Here is a 24,835-nt window from a genome sequence, read left to right as displayed (position 1 = left end):
TGGCCTTCGATTAAACACCTTGTTTCTCTACTACATTTTCCATAATCATTTTCTTTACTTCATTTTCTTTTTCTTCAATTTCCCTTCCTTCTCTTCAATTTCCCTTCCTTCTGCAGTTTATATTTCTTCTTTTTCTATTTTCTCCTTCAACGTATGTTGATCCTTCTTGGCATGTCTTGGTGTCTTAAATTTCAACTTCATTTCATGTCCCTCATGCCTCAAATAAAGAGAACGTTCATCAAGATTGAGTGTTTTAAAATTAAGCCATGCCCATCTCAAAACAAGATGACAAGAGTTCATGGGAGCAATATCACATAATACTTCTTTCACACATTGTCCTGTACTGAATTTGATCCTCGCTTGATTGGAATGAAAGCTTGTTGGTAACTGGAGTTTCTCCATCAGTCTTTGGCTTACAACATTGTTGTTGCTTTCGTAAACGAATGCAACTAAACATGGGTGGCCATCGATTAAACACCTTGTTTCTCTACTACCTCTTCCATAATCATTTTCTTTACTTCCTTTTCTTTTTCTTCAATTTCCCTTCCTTCTGCAGTTTATATTTTTTCTTTTTCTACTTTCTCCTTCAACGTATGTTGATCCTTCTTGGCTAGTCTTGGTGTCATAAATTTCAACTTCATTTCATGTCCCTCATGCCTCAAATAAAGGGAATGTTCATCAAGATTGAGTGTTTTTAAAACTAAGCCATGCCTATCTCAAAACAAGATCACAAGAGTTCATGGGAGCAATATCACATAATACTTCTTTCACACATTGTCCTGTACTGAATTTCATCCTCGCTTGATTCGAATGAAAGCTTGTGGGTAACTAGAGTTTCTCCATCAATCTTTGGCTTACAACATTGTCGTTGCTTTCGTAAAGGAATGCAACTAAACATGGGCTGCCTTCGATTAAACACCTTGTTTCTATACTACCTTTTCCATAATCATTTTCTTTACTTCCTTTTTTTTTCTTCAATTTCCCTTCCTTCTGCAGTTTATATTTCTTCTTTTTCTATTATCTCCTTCAACGTATGTTGATCCTACTTGGCTTGTCTTGGTGTCATAAATTTCAACTTCATTTCATGTCCCTCGTGCCTCAAATATAGGGAACGTTCATCAAGATTGAGTGTTTTAAAATTAAGCCATGCCCATCCCAAAACAAGATGATAAGAGTTCATGGGAGCAATATCACATAATACTTTTTTCACACATTGTCCTGTACTGGATTTGATCCTCGCTTGATTCGAATGAAAGCTTGTTGGTAACTGGAGTTTCTCCATAAATCTTTGGCTTACAACAATGTTGTTGCTTTCGTAACCGAATGCAACTAAACATGGGTGGCCTTCGATTAAACACCTTGTTTCTCTACTACATTTTCCATAATCATTTTCTTTACTTCCTTTTCTTTTTCTTCAATTTCCCTTCCTTCTGCAGTTTATATTTCTTCTTTTTCTATTATCTCCTTCAACGTATGTTGATCCTTCTTGGCTTGTCTTGGTGTCATAAATTTCAACTTCATTTCATGTCCCTCATGCCTCAAATAAAGGGAACGTTCATCAAGATTGAGTGTTTTAAAATTAAGCCATGCCCATCCCAAAACAAGATGATAAGAGTTCATGGGAGCAATATCACATAATACTTTTTTCACACATTGTCCTGTGCTGAATTTGATCCTCGCTTGATTCGAATGAAAGCTTGTTGGTAACTGGAGTTTCTCCATCAATCTTTGGCTTACAACATTGTTGTTACTTTCTTAAACGAATGCAACTAAACATGGGTGGCCTTCGATTAAACACCTTGTTTATCTACTACCTTTTCCATAATCATTTTCTTCACTTCCTTTTCTTTTTCTTCAATTTCCCTTCCTTCTGTAGTTTATATTTCTTCTTTTTCTATTTTCTTCTTCGACGTATGTTGATCCTTCTTGGCTTGTCTTGGTGTCATAAATTTCAACTTCATTTCATGTCCATCATGCCTCCAATAAAGGGAACGTTCATCAAGATTGAGTGTTTTAAAATTAAGCCATGCCCATCTCAAAACAAGATGATAAGAGTTGATGGGAGCAATATCACATAATACTTCTTTCACACATTCTCCTATACTGAATTTGATCCTCGCTTGATTCAAATGAAAGCTTGTTGGTAACTGGAGTTTCTCCATCAATCTTTGGCTTACAACATTGTTGTTACTTTCTTAAACGAATGCAACTAAACATGGGTGGCATTCGATTAAACACCTTGTTTATCTACTACCTTTTCCATAATCATTTTCTTCACTTCCTTTTCTTTTTCTTCAATTTCCCTTCCTTCTGTAGTTTATATTTCTTCTTTTTCTATTTTCTTCTTCGACGTATGTTGATCCTTCTTGGCTTGTCTTGGTGTCATAAATTTCAACTTCATTTCATGTCCATCATGCCTCCAATAAAGGGAACGTTCATCAAGATTGAGTGTTTTAAAATTAAGCCATGCCCATCTCAAAACAAGATGATAAGAGTTGATGGGAGCAATATGACATAATACTTCTTTCACACATTCTCCTATACTGAATTTGATCCTCGCTTGATTCGAATGAAAGCTTGTTGGTAACTAGAGCTTCTCCATCAATCTTTGGCTTACAAGATTGTTGTTGCTTTCGTAAACGAATGCAACTAAACATGGGTGGCCTTCGATTAAACACCTTGTTTCTCTACTACCTTGTCCATAATCATTTTCTTTACTTCCTTTTATTTTTCTTCAATTTCCCTTCCGTCTGCATTTTATTATTCTGCTTTTTATATTTTCTCCTTCAACGTATGTTGATCCTTCTTGGCTTGTCATGGTGTCATAAATTTCAACTTCATTTCATGTCCCTCATGCCTCATATAAAGGGAACGTTCATCAAGATTGAGTGTTTTAAAATTAATCCATGCCCATCTCAAAAAAGGATGACAAGAGTTCGTGGGGGCAATATTACATAATACTTCTTTCACACATTGTCCTATACTGAATTTGATCCTCGCTTGATTCGGATGAAAGCTTGTTGGTAACTGGAGTTTCTCCACCAATCTTTGACTTACAACATTGTTGTCGCTTTCGTAAACGAATGCAACTAAACATGGGTGGCCTTCGATTAAACACCTTGTTTCTCTACTACCTTTTCCATAATCATTTTCTTTACTTCCTTTTCTTTTTCTTCATTTTCCCTTCCTTCTACAGTTTATATTTCTTCTTTTTCTATTCTTTGTTTTTCTATTTTCTCCTTCAACGTATGTTGATCCTTCTTGGCTTGTCTTGGTGTCATAAATTTCAACTTCATTTCATGTCCCTCATGCCTCAAATAAAGAGAACGTTCATCAAGATTGAGTGTTTTAAAATTAAGCCATGCCCATCTCAAAAAAGGATGACAGGAGTTCGTGGGAGCAATATCACATAATACTTCTTTCACACATTCTCCTATACTGAATTTGATCCTCGCTTGATTCGAACGAAAGCTTGTTGGTAACTAGAGCTTCTCCATCAATCTTTGGCTTACAAGATTGTTGTTGCTTTCGTAAACGAATGCAACTAAACATGGGTGGCCTTCGATTAAACACCTTGTTTCTCTACTACCTTGTCCATAATCATTTTCTTTACTTCCTTTTATTTTTCTTCAATTTCCCTTCCGTCTGCATTTTATTATTCTGCTTTTTATATTTTCTCCTTCAACGTATGTTGATCCTTCTTGGCTTGTCTTGGTGTCATAAATTTCAACTTCATTTCATGTCCCTCATGCCTCATATAAAGGGAACGTTCATCAAGATTGAGTGTTTTAAAATTAATCCATGCCCATCTCAAAAAAGGATGACAAGAGTTCGTGGGGGCAATATTACATAATACTTCTTTCACACATTGTCCTATACTGAATTTGATCCTCGCTTGATTCGGATGAAAGCTTGTTGGTAACTGGAGTTTCTCCACCAATCTTTGACTTACAACATTGTTGTCGCTTTCGTAAACGAATGCAACTAAACATGGGTGGCCTTCGATTAAACACCTTGTTTCTCTACTACCTTTTCCATAATCATTTTCTTTACTTCCTTTTCTTTTTCTTCATTTTCCCTTCCTTCTACAGTTTATATTTCTTCTTTTTCTATTCTTTGTTTTTCTATTTTCTCCTTCAACGTATGTTGATCCTTCTTGGCTTGTCTTGGTGTCATAAATTTCAACTTCATTTCATGTCCCTCATGCCTCAAATAAAGAGAACGTTCATCAAGATTGAGTGTTTTAAAATTAAGCCATGCCCATCTCAAAAAAGGATGACAGGAGTTCGTGGGAGCAATATCACATAATACTTCTTTCACACATTGTCCTATACTAAATTTGATCCTCGCTTGATTCGGATGAAAGCTTGTTGGTAACTGGAGTTTCTCCACCAATCTTTGACTTACAACATTGTTGTCGCCTTCGTAAACGAATGCCACTAAACATGGGTGGCCTTCGATTAAACACCTTGTTTCTCTACTACCTTTTCCATAATCATTTTCTTTACTTCCTTTTCTTTTTCTTCAATTTCCCTTCCTTCTGCAGTTTATATATCTTCTTTTTCTATTCTTTCTTTTTCTATTATCTCCTTCAACGTATGTTGATCCTTCTTGGCTTGTCTTGGTGTCATAAATTTCAACTTCATTTCATGTCCCTCATGCCTCAAATAAAGGGAACGTTCATCAAGATTGAGTGTTTTAAAATTACGCTATGCCTATCTCAAAACAAGATGATAAAAGTTCATGGGAGCAATATCACATAATACTTCTTTCACCCATTGTCCTGTATTGAATTTGATCCTCGCTTGATTCAAATGAAAGCTTGTTGGTAACTAGAGTTTCTCCATCAATCTTTGGCTTACAACAATGTTGTTGCTTTCGTAAACGAATGCAACTAAACATGGGTTGCCTTCGATTAAACACCTTGTTTCTCTACTACCTTTTCCTTAACCATTTTCTTTACTTCCTTTTCTTTTTCTTCAATTTCCCTTCCTTCGGCAGTTTATATTTCTTCTTTTTCTATTCTTTCTTTTTCTATTTTCTCCTTCAACGTATGTTCATCCTTCTTGGCTTGTCTTGGTGTCATAAATTTCAACTTTATTTCATGTTCCTCATGCTTCAAATAAAGGGAACGTTCAACAAGATTGAGTGTTTTAAAATTAAGCCATGCCCATCTCAAAACAAGATGACAAGAGTTCAAGGGAGCAATATCACATAATACTTCTTTCACACATTGTCCTGTACTGAATTTGATCCTCGCTTGATTCGAATGAAAGCTTGTTGGTAACTGGAGTTTCTCCATCAATCTTTGGCTTACAACAATGTTGTTGCTTTCGTAAACGAATGCAACTAAACATGGGTGGCCTTCGATTAAACACCTTGTTTCTCTACTACATTTTCCATAATCATTTTCTTTACTTCCTATCCTTTTTCATCAATTTCCCTTCCTTCTGCAGTTTATATTTCTTCTTTTTCTATTTTCTCCTTCAACGTATGTTGATCCTTCTTGGCTTGTCTTGGTGTCATAAATTTCAACTTTATTTCATGTCCCTCATGCCTCCAATAAAGGGAACGTTCATCAAGATTGAGTGTTTTAATATTAAGCCATGCCCATCTCAAAACAAGATGATAAGAGTTCATGGGAGCAATATCACATAATACTTCTTTCACACATTGTCCTGTACTGAATTTGATCCTCGCTTGATTCGAATCAAAGCTTGTTGGTAACTGGAGTTTCTCCATCACTCTTTGGCTTACAACATTGTTGTTGCTTTCGTAAACGAATGCAACTAAACATGGGTGGCCTTCTATTAAACACCTTGTTTCTCTACTACATTTTCCATAATCATTTTCTTTACTTCCTATCCTTTTTACTCAATTTCCCTTCCTTCTGCAGTTTATATTTCTTCTTTTTCTATTTTCTCCTTGAACGTATGTTGATCCTTCTTGGCTTGTCTTGGTGTCATAAATTTCAACTTCATTTCATGTCCCTCATGCCTCCAATAAAGGGAACGTTCATCAAGATTGAGTGTTTTAAAATTAAGCCATGCCCATCTCAAAACAAGATGACAAGAGTTCGTGGGAGCAATATCACATAATACTTCTTTCGCACATTGTCCTGTACTGAATTTGATCCTCGCTTGATTCGAATGAAAGCTTGTTGGTAACTGGAGTTTCTCCATCAATCTTTGGCTTACAACAATATTGTTGCTTTCGTAAACGAATGCAACTAAACATGGGTGGCCTTCGATTAAACACCTTGTTTCTCTACTACATTTTCCATAATCATTTTCTTTACTTCCTTTTCTTTTTCACCAATTTCCCTTCCTTCTGCAGTTTATGTTTCTTCTTTTTCTATTTTCTCCTTCAACGTATGTTGATCCTTCTTGGCTTGTCTTGGTGTCATAAATTTCAACTTCATTTCATGTTCGTGGTGCCTCAAATGAAGGGAACGTTCATCAAGATTGAGTGTTTTAAAATTAAGCCATGCCCATCTCAAAACAAGATGACAAGAGTTCATGGGAGCAATATCACATAATACTTCTTTCACACATTGTCCTATACTGAATTTGATCCTCGCTTGATTCGAAAGAAAGCTTGTTGGTAACTGGAGTTTCTCCATCAATCTTTGGCTTACAACATTGTTGTTGCTTTCGTAAACGAATGCAACTAAACATGGGTGGCCTTCAATTAAACACCTTGTTTCTCTACTACCTTGTCCATAATCATTTTCTTTACTTCCTTTTATTTTTCTTCAATTTCCCTTCCTTCTGCATTTTATATTTCTGCTTTTTATATTTTCTCCTTCAACGTATGTTGATCCTTCTTGGCTTGTCTTGGTGTCATAAATTTCAACTTCATTTCATGTCCCTCATGCCTCCAATAAAGGGAACGTTCATCAAGATTGAGTGTTTTAAAATTAAGCCATGCCCATCTCAAAACAAGATGACAAGAGTTCATGGGAGCAATATCACATAATACTTCTTTCACACATTGTCCTGTACTGAATTTGATCCTCGCTTGATTCGAATGAAAGCTTGTTGGTAATTGGAGTTTCTCCATCAATCTTTGGCTTACAACAATGTTGTTGCTTTCGTAAACGAATGCAACTAAACATGGGTGGCCTTCGATTAAACACCTTGTTTATCTACTACCTTTTCCATAATCATTTTCTTTACTTCCTTTTCTTTTTCTTCAATTTCCCTTCCTTCTGCAGTTTATATTTCTTCTTTTTCTATTTTCTTCTTCGACGTATGTTGATCCTTCTTGGCTTGTCTTGGTGTCATAAATTTCAACTTCATTTCATGTCCTTCATGCCTCATATAAAGGGAACGTTCATCAAGATTGAGTGTTTTAAAATTAAGCTATGCCCATCTCAAAAAAGGATGACAGGAGTTCGTGGGAGCAATATTACATAACACTTCTTTCACACATTGTCCTATACTGAATTTGATCCTCGCTTGATTCGGATGAAAGCTTGTTGGTAACTGGAGTTTCTCCACCAATCTTTGACTTACAACATTGTTGTCGCTTTCGTAAACGAATGCAACTAAACATGGGTGGCCTTCGATTAAACACCTTGTTTCTCTACTACCTTTTCCATAATCATTTTCTTTACTTCCTTTTCTTTTTCTTCATTTTCCCTTCCTTCTACAGTTTATATTTCTTCTTTTTCTATTCTTTGTTTTTCTATTTTCTCCTTCAACGTATGTTGATCCTTCTTGGCTTGTCTTGGTGTCATAAATTTCAACTTCATTTCATGTCCCTCATGCCTCAAATAAAGAGAACGTTCATCAAGATTGAGTGTTTTAAAATTAAGCCATGCCCATCCTAAAAAAGGATGACAGGAGTTCGTGGGAGCAATATCACATAATACTTCTTTCACACATTGTCCTATACTAAATTTGATCCTCGCTTGATTCGGATGAAAGCTTGTTGGTAACTGGAGTTTCTCCACCAATCTTTGACTTACAACATTGTTGTCGCCTTCGTAAACGAATGCCACTAAACATGGGTGGCCTTCGATTAAACACCTTGTTTCTCTACTACCTTTTCCATAATCATTTTCTTTACTTCCTTTTCTTTTTCTTCAATTTCCCTTCCTTCTGCAGTTTATATATCTTCTTTTTCTATTCTTTCTTTTTCTATTATCTCCTTCAACGTATGTTGATCCTTCTTGGCTTGTCTTGGTGTCATAAATTTCAACTTCATTTCATGTCCCTCATGCCTCAAATAAAGGGAACGTTCATCAAGATTGAGTGTTTTAAAATTACGCTATGCCTATCTCAAAACAAGATGATAAAAGTTCATGGGAGCAATATCACATAATACTTCTTTCACCCATTGTCCTGTATTGAATTTGATCCTCGCTTGATTCAAATGAAAGCTTGTTGGTAACTAGAGTTTCTCCATCAATCTTTGGCTTACAACAATGTTGTTGCTTTCGTAAACGAATGCAACTAAACATGGGTTGCCTTCGATTAAACACCTTGTTTCTCTACTACCTTTTCCTTAACCATTTTCTTTACTTCCTTTTCTTTTTCTTCAATTTCCCTTCCTTCGGCAGTTTATATTTCTTCTTTTTCTATTCTTTCTTTTTCTATTTTCTCCTTCAACGTATGTTCATCCTTCTTGGCTTGTCTTGGTGTCATAAATTTCAACTTTATTTCATGTTCCTCATGCTTCAAATAAAGGGAACGTTCAACAAGATTGAGTGTTTTAAAATTAAGCCATGCCCATCTCAAAACAAGATGACAAGAGTTCAAGGGAGCAATATCACATAATACTTCTTTCACACATTGTCCTGTACTGAATTTGATCCTCGCTTGATTCGAATGAAAGCTTGTTGGTAACTGGAGTTTCTCCATCAATCTTTGGCTTACAACAATGTTGTTGCTTTCGTAAACGAATGCAACTAAACATGGGTGGCCTTCGATTAAACACCTTGTTTCTCTACTACATTTTCCATAATCATTTTCTTTACTTCCTATTTTTTTCATCAATTTCCCTTCCTTCTGCAGTTTATATTTCTTCTTTTTCTATTTTCTCCTTCAACGTATGTTGATCCTTCTTGGCTTGTCTTGGTGTCATAAATTTCAACTTCATTTCATGTCCCTCATGCCTCCAATAAAGGGAACGTTCATCAAGATTGAGTGTTTTAAAATTAAGCCATGCCCATCTCAAAACAAGATGACAAGAGTTCGTGGGAGCAATATCACATAATACTTCTTTCGCACATTGTCCTGTACTGAATTTGATCCTCGCTTGATTCGAATGAAAGCTTGTTGGTAACTGGAGTTTCTCCATCAATCTTTGGCTTACAACAATATTGTTGCTTTCGTAAACGAATGCAACTAAACATGGGTGGCCTTCGATTAAACACCTTGTTTCTCTACTACATTTTCCATAATCATTTTCTTTACTTCCTTTTCTTTTTCACCAATTTCCCTTCCTTCTGCAGTTTATGTTTCTTCTTTTTCTATTTTCTCCTTCAACGTATGTTGATCCTTCTTGGCTTGTCTTGGTGTCATAAATTTCAACTTCATTTCATGTTCGTGATGCCTCAAATGAAGGGAACGTTCATCAAGATTGAGTGTTTTAAAATTAAGCCATGCCCATCTCAAAACAAGATGACAAGAGTTCATGGGAGCAATATCACATAATACTTCTTTCACACATTGTCCTATACTGAATTTGATCCTCGCTTGATTCGAAAGAAAGCTTGTTGGTAACTGGAGTTTCTCCATCAATCTTTGGCTTACAACATTGTTGTTGCTTTCGTAAACGAATGCAACTAAACATGGGTGGCCTTCGATTAAACACCTTGTTTCTCTACTACCTTGTCCATAATCATTTTCTTTACTTCCTTTTATTTTTCTTCAATTTCCCTTCCTTCTGCATTTTATATTTCTGCTTTTTATATTTTCTCCTTCAACGTATGTTGATCCTTCTTGGCTTGTCTTGGTGTCATAAATTTCAACTTCATTTCATGTCCCTCATGCCTCCAATAAAGGGAACGTTCATCAAGATTGAGTGTTTTAAAATTAAGCCATGCCCATCTCAAAACAAGATGACAAGAGTTCATGGGAGCAATATCACATAATACTTCTTTCACACATTGTCCTGTACTGAATTTGATCCTCGCTTGATTCGAATGAAAGCTTGTTGGTAATTGGAGTTTCTCCATCAATCTTTGGCTTACAACAATGTTGTTGCTTTCGTAAACGAATGCAACTAAACATGGGTGGCCTTCGATTAAACACCTTGTTTATCTACTACCTTTTCCATAATCATTTTCTTTACTTCCTTTTCTTTTTCTTCAATTTCCCTTCCTTCTGCAGTTTATATTTCTTCTTTTTCTATTTTCTTCTTCGACGTATGCTGATCCTTCTTGGCTTGTCTTGGTGTCATAAATTTCAACTTCATTTCATGTCCTTCATGCCTCATATAAAGGGAACGTTCATCAAGATTGAGTGTTTTAAAATTAAGCTATGCCCATCTCAAAAAAGGATGACAGGAGTTCGTGGGAGCAATATTACATAACACTTCTTTCACACATTGTCCTATACTGAATTTGATCCTCGCTTGATTCGGATGAAAGCTTGTTGGTAACTGGAGTTTCTCCACCAATCTTTGACTTACAACATTGTTGTCGCTTTCGTAAACGAATGCAACTAAACATGGGTGGCCTTCGATTAAACACCTTGTTTCTCAACTACCTTTTCCATAATCATTTTCTTTACTTCCTTTTCTTTTTCTTCAATTTCCCTTCCTTCTGCAGTTTATACTTCTTCTTTTTCTATTCTTTGTTTTTCTATTTTCTCCTTCAACGTATGTTGATCCTTCTTGGCTTGTCTTGGTGTCATAAATTTCAACTTCATTTCATGTCCCTCATGCCTCAAATAAAGGGAACGTTCATCAAGATTGAGTGTTTTAAAATTAAGCCATGCCCATCTCAAAACAAGATGACAAGAGTTCATGGGAGCAATATCACATAATACTTCTTTCGCACATTGTCCTGTACTGAATTTGATCCTCGCTTGATTCGAATGAAAGCTTGTTGGTAACTGGAGTTTCTCCATCAATCTTTGGCTTACAACAATATTGTTGCTTTCGTAAACGAATGCAACTAAACATGGGTGGCCTTCGATTAAACACCTTGTTTCTCTACTACATTTTCCATAATCATTTTCTTTACTTCCTTTTCTTTTTCACCAATTTCCCTTCCTTCTGCAGTTTATGTTTCTTCTTTTTCTATTTTCTCCTTCAACGTGTGTTGATCCTTCTTGGCTTGTCTTGGTGTCATAAATTTCAACTTCATTTCATGTTCGTGATGCCTCAAATGAAGGGAACGTTCATCAAGATTGAGTGTTTTAAAATTAAGCCATGCCCATCTCAAAACAAGATGACAAGAGTTCATGGGAGCAATATCACATAATACTTCTTTCACACATTGTCCTGTACTGAATTTGATCCTCGCTTGATTCGAATGAAAGCTTGTTGGTAACTGGAGTTTCTCCATCAATCTTTGGCTTAGAACAATGTTGTTGCTTTCGTAAACGAATGCAACTAAACATGGGTTGCCTTCGATTAAACACCTTGTTTCTCTACTACCTTTTCCATAATCATTTTCTTTACTTCCTTTTCTTTTTCTTCAATTTCCCTTCCTTCTGCAGTTTATATTTATTCTTTTTCTATTTTCTCCTTCAACATACGTTGATCCTTCTTGGCTTGTCTTGGTGTCATAAATTTCAACTTCATTTCATGTCCCTCATGCCTCAAATAAAGGGAACGTTCATCAAGATTGAGTGTTTTAAAATTACGCTATGCCCATCTCAAAACAAGATGATAAGAGTTCAGGGGAGCAATATCACATAATACTTCTTTCACACATTGTCTTGTATTGAATTTGATCCTCGCTTGATTCGAATGAAAGCTTGTTGGTAACTGGAGTTTCTCCATCAATCTTTGGCTTACAACAATGTTGTTGCTTTCGTAAACGAATGCAACTAAACATGGGTGGCCTTCGATTAAACACCTTTTTTCTCTACTACATTTTCCATAATCATTTTGTTTACTTCCTTTTCTTTTTCACCAATTTCCCTTCCTTCTGCAGTTTATGTTTCTTCTTTTTCTATTCTTTCTTTTTCTATTTTCTCCTTCAACGTATGTTGATCCTTCTTGGCTTGTCTTGGTGTCATAAATTTCAACTTCATTTCATGTTCGTGATGCCTCAAATGAAGGGAACGTTCATCAAGATTGAGTGTTTTAAAATTAAGCCATGCCCATCTCAAAACAAGATGACAAGAGTTCATGGGAGCAATATCACATAATACTTCTTTCACACATTGTCCTGTACTGAATTTGATCCTCGCTTGATTCGAATGAAAACTTGTTGGTAACTGGAGTTTCTCCATCAATCTTTGGCTTACAACAATGTTGTTGCTTTCGTAAACGAATGCAACTAAACATGGTTTGCCTTCGATTAAACACCTTGTTTCTCTACTACCTTTTCCTTAACCATTTTCTTTACTTCCTTTTCTTTTTCTTCAATTTCCCTTCCTTCGGCAGTTTATATTTCTTCTTTTTCTATTCTTTCTTTTTCTATTTTCTCCTTCAACGTATGTTCATCCTTCTTGGCTTGTCTTGGTGTCATAAATTTCAACTTTATTTCATGTTCCTCATGCCTCAAATAAAGGGAACGTTCAACAAGATTGAGTGTTTTAAAATTAAGCCATGTCCATCTCAAAACAAGATGACAAGAGTTCAAGGGAGCAATATCACACAATACTTCTTTCACACATTGTCCTGTACTGAATTTGATCCTTGCTTGATTCGAATGAAAGCTTGTTGGTAACTGGAGTTTCTCCATCAATCTTTGGCTTACAACATTGTTGTTGCTTTCGTAAACGAATGCAACTAAACATGGGTGGCCTTCGATTAAACACCTTGTTTCTCTACTACATTTTCCATAATCATTTTCTTTACTTCCTATCCTTTTTCATCAATTTCCCTTCCTTCTGCAGTTTATATTTCTTCTTTTTCTATTTTATCCTTCAACGTATGTTGATCCTTCTTGGCTTGTCTTGGTGTCATCAATTTCAACTTTATTTCATGTCCCTCATGCCTCCAATAAAGGGAACGTTCATCAAGATTGAGTGTTTTAATATTAAGCCATGCCCATCTCAAAACAAGATGATAAGAGTTCATGGGAGCAATATCACATAATACTTCTTTCACACATTGTCCTGTACTGAATTTGATCCTCGCTTGATTCGAATCAAAGCTTGTTGGTAACTGGAGTTTCTCCATCACTCTTTGGCTTACAACATTGTTGTTGCTTTCGTAAACGAATGCAACTAAACATGGGTGGCCTTCGATTAAACACCTTGTTTCTCTACTACATTTTCCATAATCATTTTCTTTACTTCCTATCCTTTTTACTCAATTTCCCTTCCTTCTGCAGTTTATATTTCTTCTTTTTCTATTTTCTCCTTGAACGTATGTTGATCCTTCTTGGCTTGTCTTGGTGTCATAAATTTCAACTTCATTTCATGTCCCTCATGCCTCCAATAAAGGGAACGTTCATCAAGATTGAGTGTTTTAAAATTAAGCCATGCCCATCTCAAAACAAGATGACAAGAGTTCGTGGGAGCAATATCACATAATACTTCTTTCGCACATTGTCCTGTACTGAATTTGATCCTCGCTTGATTCGAATGAAAGCTTGTTGGTAACTGGAGTTTCTCCATCAATCTTTGGCTTACAACAATATTGTTGCTTTCGTAAACGAATGCAACTAAACATGAGTGGCCTTCGATTAAACACCTTGTTTCTCTACTACATTTTCCATAATCATTTTCTTTACTTCCTTTTCTTTTTCACCAATTTCCCTTCCTTCTGCAGTTTATGTTTCTTCTTTTTCTATTTTCTCCTTCAACGTATGTTGATCCTTCTTGGCTTGTCTTGGTGTCATAAATTTCAACTTCATTTCATGTTCGTGATGCCTCAAATGAAGGGAACGTTCATCAAGATTGAGTGTTTTAAAATTAAGCCATGCCCATCTCAAAACAAGATGACAAGAGTTCATGGGAGCAATATGATGGAGGCGTGGTTCGGGATCATCACATGGTTTTCAGAGCAGTTGATGGGATCATGCCCAAGACCTTTAAAGAGATCTCGGATTAGCTTTAGATCATAGAATAGGAACTGTTATAATTCTTGTAATGTTTTTGTTTGGGCTTTACCGGACCTTTAGTTATATTGGGCCTTTTTGGTGTTTCGGCCCATAGTATATAAGCCATTGTGAGACACATTTGTATTCAGATTTGAGTTTTATGAAACAGTGAGTTTTCTCTCAAGTCTCGAGGTTCTCCTCAGAACCACCGATCTTTATCTTTGAATCTCCGATTCAAAGTGGCGGATCTTCCTCACTTATCTTGGAATCTCTTCCAAGTGGCGTGATTTCCTTCCGTTCCGCAAAAACCCCCAATCGACGTCCTCCATTTTCCCCGTTTTCGTTTTAGGGTTCATACCCATTTTCATTCTAGACAAATTACCCCCAAATCCGAGACGGTCCTTCATCATCTGGTAATCAGAGCTCGGTTCGTAGTCTTTTGTGTTTCGTTTCGTATTTTCACGTTTTTCCTTCCGAAGTGGGTCGTCGTGCGTTTCTTGTTGTGTTATTTTGCATTCTGGATTCTCGTGTTTGTTCTCGGGCATTGATTCAGTGATCTCTAGAACATATCAAGTAGAAGGCAGTTGTTGTTTCTCCTTCCGCATGACCAATAATCAGTGGCCCAACTGAACTTTTGGTTGGCACACACCAGTACCGATTCGAGTGCGTTGCAACATCTTGGTTCAGTTAAGTGCAGATCTTTGGAGGAGAAATTGAGATTGTAGGTGCTGGTTGGATCTCTGGCGATTGGTGAATATTTGGATCAATTGAACTGGTGAAATTTGGTTGCAGCCCATGTGTTTGTGAAATTGATTCAGCGGAGATAAATTGTGAAATTGAAGTTACTTGTGACAAGCGCGACAAAGGTTGGCCAAGTGGAGAGAGCCATTCTGGTTTCCAAAGAAAATTTTGATGTAGTGCAGTGAATTTGGATTACCACGTTGTGTTTGGCTTCTCGGTGCAAATCTAATACTCTCTTTTTGCTTAGTAGTGCCGAAGATTAAGCGCAAGTTTGAAGTCTTCTATTTGCTGCAGAGAGAAATTAGTTCATTTGGCTAGGTGGAGTGTAGATCGTTGATGGAAATTGAAATTGGAGGTAATTGTCTTTTGGTGTGGAAGCGGCAGCGTGATATTGATATTACTAGAGCCTCATTCGGTTCAGACCTTTGCAATTACCTAAATTATATCCTTCCAAGTTGGATGCACTAATTACTTTAGCCACACGTGTAGAAACAATTTAATCATCCTTTGGTCTGCAATGCTTGACGCCAATCAATTTCCTGATGTCCGTTGTGGTGAAGAGCTACAATCCAAGTGATGGTAGCATGGAGTTCCGATTCCTTTTGGCAGCAAAGGGTCCAATAATGTCACATTGGAGAGGTGTGACACAATTGTGATTGTAGGTGGAGGACTTGTGCTTGAAGCGGTGGATTTTAGTTGGTCCAGCATCAACACGTTTAATTGGCTGTAGCTATATTTATGCCTCCCTCGCTTAAACCCTGCAAACAACAACATCCACTTTGAAGAGTATTTCCAGCCTTTTTCCAAAGCTGAATGGTCCACTTAATTGGTTCACTTCCAAGTTTGTTTCTACATAAATTGCATCAGCAATGCGTATTGGAATTGGGTGCAGCAACCTCACGTTACAACAACACCTCTTTTGTTTATTTGGCAGCCTTATTAGGTGAAGTATTGGCCAAATTAAGCCCTTGGCCTAAGCGGTGTAACTGTAACCTTTGATTGGCAGTAGTGAAATGGTGCTTGGAAGCAAAACATCTATAATTTTCTTGGTGCAGTTTTCTGAATTGATTCAGTGGCAGTCTTGAATTTTTTAAGCAGAACAACTTGATTTTTGAACACGTGTGGCAGCAGCTGGTTCTCTCTTTGTGATGTCATAATCTTCTTGGTCCATTCGGCGCAAATTACAGCAGCTAAATTTGTTTTATGTAGGGAAATTGGACAACGGTTCATTGGAGCAAACTTTTGTTTCAAGATTTGGTAGCAACTCCATTTATTTTCTCTCGGTGCAGGAGTTTAGTGCTAAGGATTACAACTTAAAATCCAGTCGGTGCCGCTAAATGGATGTGATGTTTCACGTGGCATTCAGTGGCAGCCTTTCTAGGATTACAATTCTAATTGTCATTCGGTGCAGCGTAGAGTTTTAGTGCAGCAGAACCTGAATTGTCTAGAATTGGTAGCAGCCTCCTTTGCTTCTTGCAATTCACAACAGCTAGTCTACTCACTTTGGTGCAGGACCTCAACCCCGTCGCTTAAGCGAAACAATTTGCAGCAACATGTTTTTTGGAAATTCTGGAAAATGACAACAACCAATTTTAGTCCAAGCGGTGCCAATACTTTCTAGATTCCTTGGTGTAGTGGATAGAATTTGGTTGGAGTATTTGTTTGCGGGTTCAACATATTTCTTTAAAAGGTGGTGGAATATTTTGGTCATTGTGGTTGGCTCCTTACTCCACTCGGTGCAATTGAATCGAAACGTGACAACCACACCCCTAGCTTCAAGTGCTGTAGTAAGTTTTTCTTGAATTGGTGCATGTGGCTTAGTTACATGTGCTTTTTGAAGCAGTGCAGAATTTGTCCTGGCTATTTTGGTGCTGATTTGAAGCTTGAAACAGCAGCCATTTCATGCGTGTTATTCATCTTTTACTGCTGCTTTGGCCTACCACCGTGGATGCTATCCTGAGGTGATTTTTGGTGCTGTTTTGGGGTATTCTTTGGTGCAAAATTGGGGCATTTTAGTCATGTTTCTAGTTGAATTTGTGATGCACTTTTTGCATTTTGCTTTGCTTAGTTCTTATCATTTAGAGTTAGAAATTGTTCATTATTGCTTTGCTTGAGTCGCTTGTCCATCATTTCTCTTTGAGTTTGATTTTCCTTGGTTTATTGTGTTGTGGGGCAATGTACCTTGAGCTAAATTGTTGGAAGTATTGCTTGTGGGAGTTTGAATTAATCATCACATTTTAGCTTGAGTATTTTGTTTCACATTTCTAGTAGTAATTCTAAATAGCTGTTTAGATTACTTTTGTCTTTAAAAGTGCTTTTCTCGTTGTCATAGTCCTAGTTTTGTCACATATTACTCCTCTTGGTTTAGCCCTTTCTTGATTTTGGTGCTTTTGTAGTTTGTCTTCAAATTTCCTTGGTTTTGTCATAGAGTTTTCTTTCCTTGGCCTCCTGAGTTGGGCTTAGATCTGTTACATCTTTCACTTTGATGTTGAATTCTTGATGGGTTGATTGGAGGTTCTTTGAAGAATTGAACAAGAACTTGAGAGCGAGTGAATACACTTTGAGGGTGAAACACGAGTGGAATTGAGTGTAAACACGTAAGCAGTGGTGAGGCCCATTTAATAATTTTATCCCCATTAATTTTGCTAACCACTTACTGTGTTTTGTGTTAGTTCTTGTTTCCTCTCTTTCACTGCAGGAATTAGGAATTCTGAGCACTCCAGAATGTTCCATACACGTTCAACCTTGATAGAAGATATCAACTTCATTGTGTCCAGAATTATCAAGTTGAATAGCAAACTTGGGAATCTTAGAAGGGAGCACCATGAAGAAAGACGATCATTGCCAAAAGACAAAACAAGTGCTATTAGATGCACCAAGTGTGAAGGTTATGGACACGAAAATTATCAATGTCCTAATTGGAATGCAAAGTACATGAATCTTCAAGAACTCCAGGATTACATTGTATACTTGAAAGAGGTAAAGAGGAGTGTTAGGCGAAAGCTCGAAGTTAGGCAAGAGCAACAAGCAAAAAGGGAGCATGAAAAGGCGGAAAGAGCATTAAAGGAAATGTGGGAAAAAGCAAGACAAAAGAGAGAGCTAAAAGAGAGAAAGGAGCAAGAGCTAAGAGAACAAAAGATGAAAGAGCTTAGAGAAAGAAAAGAAAAACTGCTAAGAGAGCGAGAAGAGAAAGAACAAAGAGAGAAACACGAGAATGAGTCTCTCCTCACACCCGTGGCATGCATGGTTAAGATGAAATCCTTAAAGGGGGATGATAATGTGTTAAATTGTTGTTCCCATTCACATCATGATTTTTCATTGGGAACACTTACTAACCCCTCTCTTTTTGTCTTAATGCCTAGGGAAGACTTATACATTAAGGAGCAATGGCATAAGCAATGGGGTGAGGAAAGGATGATAGAAAAGGCAACAACAACATGGGCAACACATGAACCTGCCTTTAATCATTTGCTTGTGTGTTTGTCCTGTCCTGAAAATCCTAAGGGATTTCAAGGGCACTCTTTTTCTATTATGATTACTATGGGTTGTTTTCCTTTTTGTTTCATTGTGGATAATATATTTGTGTTTAAACTCTTTGATTTGTTCTACAGGTTTATCTTTGATCCAGGAGGACAATCTCCAAACACCTTGATAATAAGAGATTGGCCTCTTTTATTATTCCAATCTCATTTTTTTTTATATATAGCCTTCCATTTCTGTCCTTAGACTATTATGGTTTTGTGTGCGTTCACACTTATCTTTGTGTGTTTGGTTGTAGGTAATAAAGCGCTAAAATTCGAGGTCGAATTTTCTCCAACCTGGAGGCAATGATGGAGGCGTGGTTCGGGATCATCACATGGTTTTCAGAGCAGTTGATGGGATCATGCCCAAGACCTTTAAAGAGATCTCGGATTAGCTTTAGATCATAGAATAGGAACTCTTATAATTCTTGTAATGTTTTTGTTTGGGCTTTACCGGACCTTTAGTTATATTGGGCCTTTTTGGTGTTTCGGCCCATAGTATATAAGCCATTGTGAGACACATTTGTATTCAGATTTGAGTTTTATGAAACAGTGAGTTTTCTCTCAAGTCTCGAGGTTCTCCTCAGAACCACCGATCCTTATCTTTGAATCTCCGATTCAAAGTGGCGGATCTTCCTCACTTATCTTGGAATCTCTTCCAAGTGGCGTGATTTCCTTCCGTTCCGCAAAAACCCCCAATCGACGTCCTCCATTTTCCCCGTTTTCGTTTTAGGGTTCATACCCATTTTCATTCTAGACAAATTACCCCCAAATCCGAGACGGTCCTTCATCACAATATCACATAATACTTCTTTCACACATTGTCCTGTACTCAATTTGATCCTCGCTTGATTCGAATGAAAGCTTGTTGGTAACTGGAGTTTCTCCATCAATCTTTGGCTTACAACAATGTTGTGGCTCTCGTAAACGAATGCAACTAAACATGGGTGACCTTCGATTAAACACCTTGTTTATCTACTACCTTTTCCATAATCATTTTCTTTACTTCCTTTTCTTTTTCTTCAATTTTCCTTCCTTCTGCAGTTTATATTTCTTCTTTTTTCTATTTTCACCTTCAACGTATGTTGATCCTTCTTGGCTTGTGTTGGTGTCATAAATTTCAACTTCATTTCATGTCCCTCATGCCTCAAATAAAGGGAACGTTCATCAAGATTGAGTGTTTTAAAATTAAGCCATGCCCATCTCAAAACAAGATGACAAGAGTTCATGGGAGCAATATCACATAATACTTCTTTCACACATTGTCCTGTACTGAATTTGATCCTCGCTTGATTCGAATGAAAGCTTATTGGTAGCTGGAGTTTCTCCATCAATCTTTGGCTTACAACAATGTTGTTGCTTTCGTAAACGAATGAAACTAAACATGGGTGGCCTTCGATTAAACACCTTGTTTCTCTACTACCTTTTCCTTAACCATTTTCTTTACTTCCTTTTCTTTTTCTTCAATTTCCCTTCCTTCTGCAGTTTATATTTCTTCTTTTTCTATTCTTTCTTTTTCTATTTTCTCCTTCACCGTATGTTGATCCTTCTTGGCTTGTCTTGGTGTCATAAATTTCAACTTCATTTCATGTCCCTCATGCCTCAAATAAAGGGAACGTTCATTAAGATTGAGTGTTTTCAAATTAAGCCATGCCCATCTCAAAACAAGATGACAAGAGTTCAAGGGAGCAACATCACATAATACTTCTTTCACACATTGTCCTGTACTGAATTTGATCCTCGCTTGATTCGAATGAAAGCTTGTTGGTAATTGGAGTTTCTCCATCAATCTTTGGCTTACGACATTATTGTTGCTTTCATAAACGAATGCAACTAAACATGGGTGGCCTTCGATTAAACACCTTGTTTCTCTACTACATTTTCCATAATCATTTTCTTTACTTCCTTTCCTTTTTCATCAATTTTCCTTCTTTCTGCAGTTTATATTTCTCCTTTTTCTATTTTCTCCTTCAACGTATGTTGATCCTTCTTGGCTTGTCTTGGTGTCATAAATTTCAACTTCATTTCATCTCCCTCATGCCTCAAACAAAGGGAACGTTCATCAAGATTGAGTGTTTTAAAATTAAGTCATGCCCATCTCAAAACAAGATGACAAGAGTTCATGGGACCAATATCACATAATACTTCTTTCACACATTGTCCTGTACTGAATTTGATCCTCGCTTGATTCGAATGAAAGCTTGTTGGTAACTGGAGTTTCTCCATCAATCTTTGGCTTACAACATTGTTGTTGCTTTCGTAAATTAATGTAACTAAACATCGGTGGCCTTCGATTAAACACCTTGTTTCTCTACTACCTTTTCCATAATCATTGTCTTTACTTCCTTTTCTTTTTCTTCAATTTCCCTTCCTTCTGCATTTTATATTTCTTCTTTTTCTATTTTCTCCTTCAACGTATGTTGATCCTTCTTGGCTTGTCTTGGTGTCATAAATTTCAACTTCATTTCATGTCCCTAATGCCTCAAATAAAGGGAACGTTCATCAAGATTGAGTGTTTTAAAATTAAGCTATGCCCATCTCAAAACAAGATGATAAGAGTTCATGGGAGCAATATCACATAATACTTCTTTCACACATTGTCCTCTACTGAATTTGATCCTCGCTTGATTCGAATGAAAGCTTGTTGGTAACTGGAGTTTCTCCATCAACATTGTTGTTGCTTTTGTAAACGAATGCAACTAAACATGCGTGGCCTTCGATTAAACACCTTGTTTCTCTACCACCTTTTCCATAATCATTTTCTTTACTTCCTTTTCTTTTTCTTCAATTTCCCTTCCTTCTGCAGTTTATATTTCTTCTTTTCCTATTCTTTCTTTTTCTATTTTCTCCTTCAATGTATGTTGATCCTTCTTGGCTTGTCTTGGTGTCATAAATTTCAACTTCATTTCATGTCCCTCATGCCTCAAATAAAGGGAACGTTCATCAAGATTGACTGTTTTAAAATTAAGCCATGCCTATCTCAAAACAAGATGACAAGAGTTCATGGGAGCAATATCACATAATACTTCTTTCACACATTGTCCTGTACTGAATTTGATCCTCGCTTGATTCGAATGAAAGTTTGTTGGTAACTGGAGTTTCTCCATCAATCTTTGGCTTACAACATTGTTGTTGCTTTCGTAAACGAATGCAACTAAACATGGGTTGCCTTCGTTTAAACACCTTGTTTCTCTACTATCTTTTCCATAATCATTTTCTTTACTTCCTTTTCTTTTTCTTCAATTTCCCTTCCTTCTGCAGTTTATATTTCTTCTTTTTCTATTTTCGCCTTCAACGTATGTTGATCCTTCTTGGCTTGTCTTGGTGTCATAAATTTCAACTTCATTTCATGTCCCTCATGCCTCAAATAAAGGGAACGTTCATCAAGATTAAGTGTTTTAAAATTAAGCTATGCCCATCTCAAAACAAGATGTAAGAGTTCATGGGAGCAATATCACATAATACTTCTTTCACACATTGTCCTGTACTGAATTTGATCCTCGCTTGATTCGAATGAAAGCTTGTTGGTAACTGGAGTTTCTCCATCAATCTTTGGCTTACAACATTGTTGTTGCTTTCGTAAACGAATGCAACTAAACATGGGTGGCCTTCGATTAAACACCTTGTTTCTCTACTACATTTTCCATAATCATTTTCTTTACTTCCTTTCCTTTTTCATCAATTTCCCTTCCAACTGCAGTTTATATTTCTTCTTTTTCTATTTTCTCCTTCAACGTATTCTGATCCTTCTTGGCTTGTCTTGGTGTCATAAATTTCAACTTCATTTCATGTCCCTCATGCCTCAAATAAGGGGAACGTTCATCAAGATTGAGTGTTTTCAAATTAAGTCATGCCCATCTCAAAACAAGATGACAAGAGTTCACGGGAGCAATATCACAAAATACTTCTTTCACACATTGTCCTGTACTGAATTTGATCCTCGCTTGATTCGAATGAAAGTTTGTTGGTAACTGGAGTTTCTCCATCAATCTTTGGCTTACAACATTGTTGTTGCTTTCGTAAACGAATGCAACTAAACATGGGTTGCCTTCGATTAAACACCTTGTTTCTCTACTACCTTTTCCATAATCATTTTCTTTACTTCCTTTTCTTTTTCTTCAATTTCCCTTCCATCTGCAGTTTATATTTCTTCTTTTTCTATTTTCTCCTTCAACGTATGTTGATCCTTCTTGGCTTGTCCTGGTGTCATAAATTTCAACTTCATTTCATGTCCCTCATGCCTCAAATAAAGGGAACGTTCATGAAGATTAAGTGTTTTAAAATTAAGCTATTCCCATCTCAAAACAAGATGATAAGAGTTCATGGGAGCAATATCACATAATACTTCTTTCACACATTGTCCTGTACTGAATTTGATCCTCGCTTGATTCGAATGAAAGCTTGTTGGTAACTGGAGTTTCTCCATCAATCTTTGGCTTACAACATTTTTGTTGCTTTCGTAAACGAATGCAACTAAACATGGGTGGCCTTCGATTAAACACCTTGTTTCTCTACTACATTTTCCATAATCATTTTCTTTACTTCCTTTCCTTTTTCATCAATTTCCCTTCCTTCTGCAGTTTATATTTCTTCTTTTCCTATTTTCTCGTTCAACGTATGTTGATCCTTCTTGGCTTGTCTTGGTGTCATAAATTTCAACTTCATTTCATGTCCCTCATGCCTCAAATAAAGGGAACGTTCATCAAAATTGAGTGTTTTCAAATTAAGTCATGCCCATCTCAAAACAAGATGACAAGAGTTCATGGGAGCAATATCACATAATACTTCTTTCACACATTGTCCTGTACTGAATTTGATCCTCGCTTGATTCGAATGAAAGCTTGTTGGTAACTGGAGTTTCTCCATCAATCTTTGGCTTACAACATTGTTGTTGCTTTCGTAAACGAATGCAACTAAACATGGGTGGCCGTCGATTAAACACCTTGTTTCTCTACTACATTTTCCATAATCATTTTCTTTACTTCCTTTTCTTTTTCTTCAATTTCCCTTCCTTCTGCAGTTTATATTTCTTGTTTTTCTATTTTCGCCTTCAACGTATGTTGATCCTTCTTGGCTTGTCTTGGTGTCATAAATTTCAACTTCATTTCATGTCCCTCATGCCTCAAATAAAGGGAACGTTCATCAAGATTAAGTGTTTTAAAATTAAGCTATGCCCATCTCAAAACAAGATGTAAGAGTTCATGGGAGCAATATCACATAATACTTCTTTCACACATTGTCCTGTACTGAATTTGATCCTCGCTTGATTCGAATGAAAGCTTGTTGGTAACTGGAGTTTCTCCATCAATCTTTGGCTTACAACATTGTTGTTGCTTTCGTAAACGAATGCAACTAAACATGGGTGGCCTTCGATTAAACACCTTGTTTCTCTACTACATTTTCCATAATCATTTTCTTTACTTCCTTTCCTTTTTCATCAATTTCCCTTCCAACTGCAGTTTATATTTCTTCTTTTTCTATTTTCTCCTTCAACGTATTCTGATCCTTCTTGGCTTGTCTTGGTGTCATAAATTTCAACTTCATTTCATGTCCCTCATGCCTCAAATAAGGGGAACGTTCATCAAGATTGAGTGTTTTCAAATTAAGTCATGCCCATCTCAAAACAAGATGACAAGAGTTCACGGGAGCAATATCACAAAATACTTCTTTCACACATTGTCCTGTACTGAATTTGATCCTCGCTTGATTCGAATGAAAGTTTGTTGGTAACTGGAGTTTCTCCATCAATCTTTGGCTTACAACATTGTTGTTGCTTTCGTAAACGAATGCAACTAAACATGGGTTGCCTTCGATTAAACACCTTGTTTCTCTACTACCTTTTCCATAATCATTTTCTTTACTTCCTTTTCTTTTTCTTCAATTTCCCTTCCATCTGCAGTTTATATTTCTTCTTTTTCTATTTTCTCCTTCAACGTATGTTGATCCTTCTTGGCTTGTCCTGGTGTCATAAATTTCAACTTCATTTCATGTCCCTCATGTCTCAAATAAAGGGAACGTTCATGAAGATTAAGTGTTTTAAAATTAAGCTATTCCCATCTCAAAACAAGATGATAAGAGTTCATGGGAGCAATATCACATAATACTTCTTTCACACATTGTCCTGTACTGAATTTGATCCTCGCTTGATTCGAATGAAAGCTTGTTGGTAACTGGAGTTTCTCCATCAATCTTTGGCTTACAACATTGTTGTTGCTTTCGTAAACGAATGCAACTAAACATGGGTGGCCTTCGATTAAACACCTTGTTTCTCTACTACATTTTCCATAATCATTTTCTTTACTTCCTTTCCTTTTTCATCAATTTCCCTTCCTTCTGCAGTTTATATTTCTTCTTTTCCTATTTTCTCGTTCAACGTATGTTGATCCTTCTTGGCTTG

This window comes from Vigna unguiculata, chromosome 10 (genome assembly GCF_037176805.1).
Source record: "Vigna unguiculata cultivar grain cowpea cultivar isolate G323 ecotype 2 chromosome 10, ASM3717680v1, whole genome shotgun sequence".
NCBI lineage: Eukaryota > Viridiplantae > Streptophyta > Magnoliopsida > Fabales > Fabaceae > Vigna > Vigna unguiculata.
Note: the sequence above shows the minus strand (reverse complement) of the source record.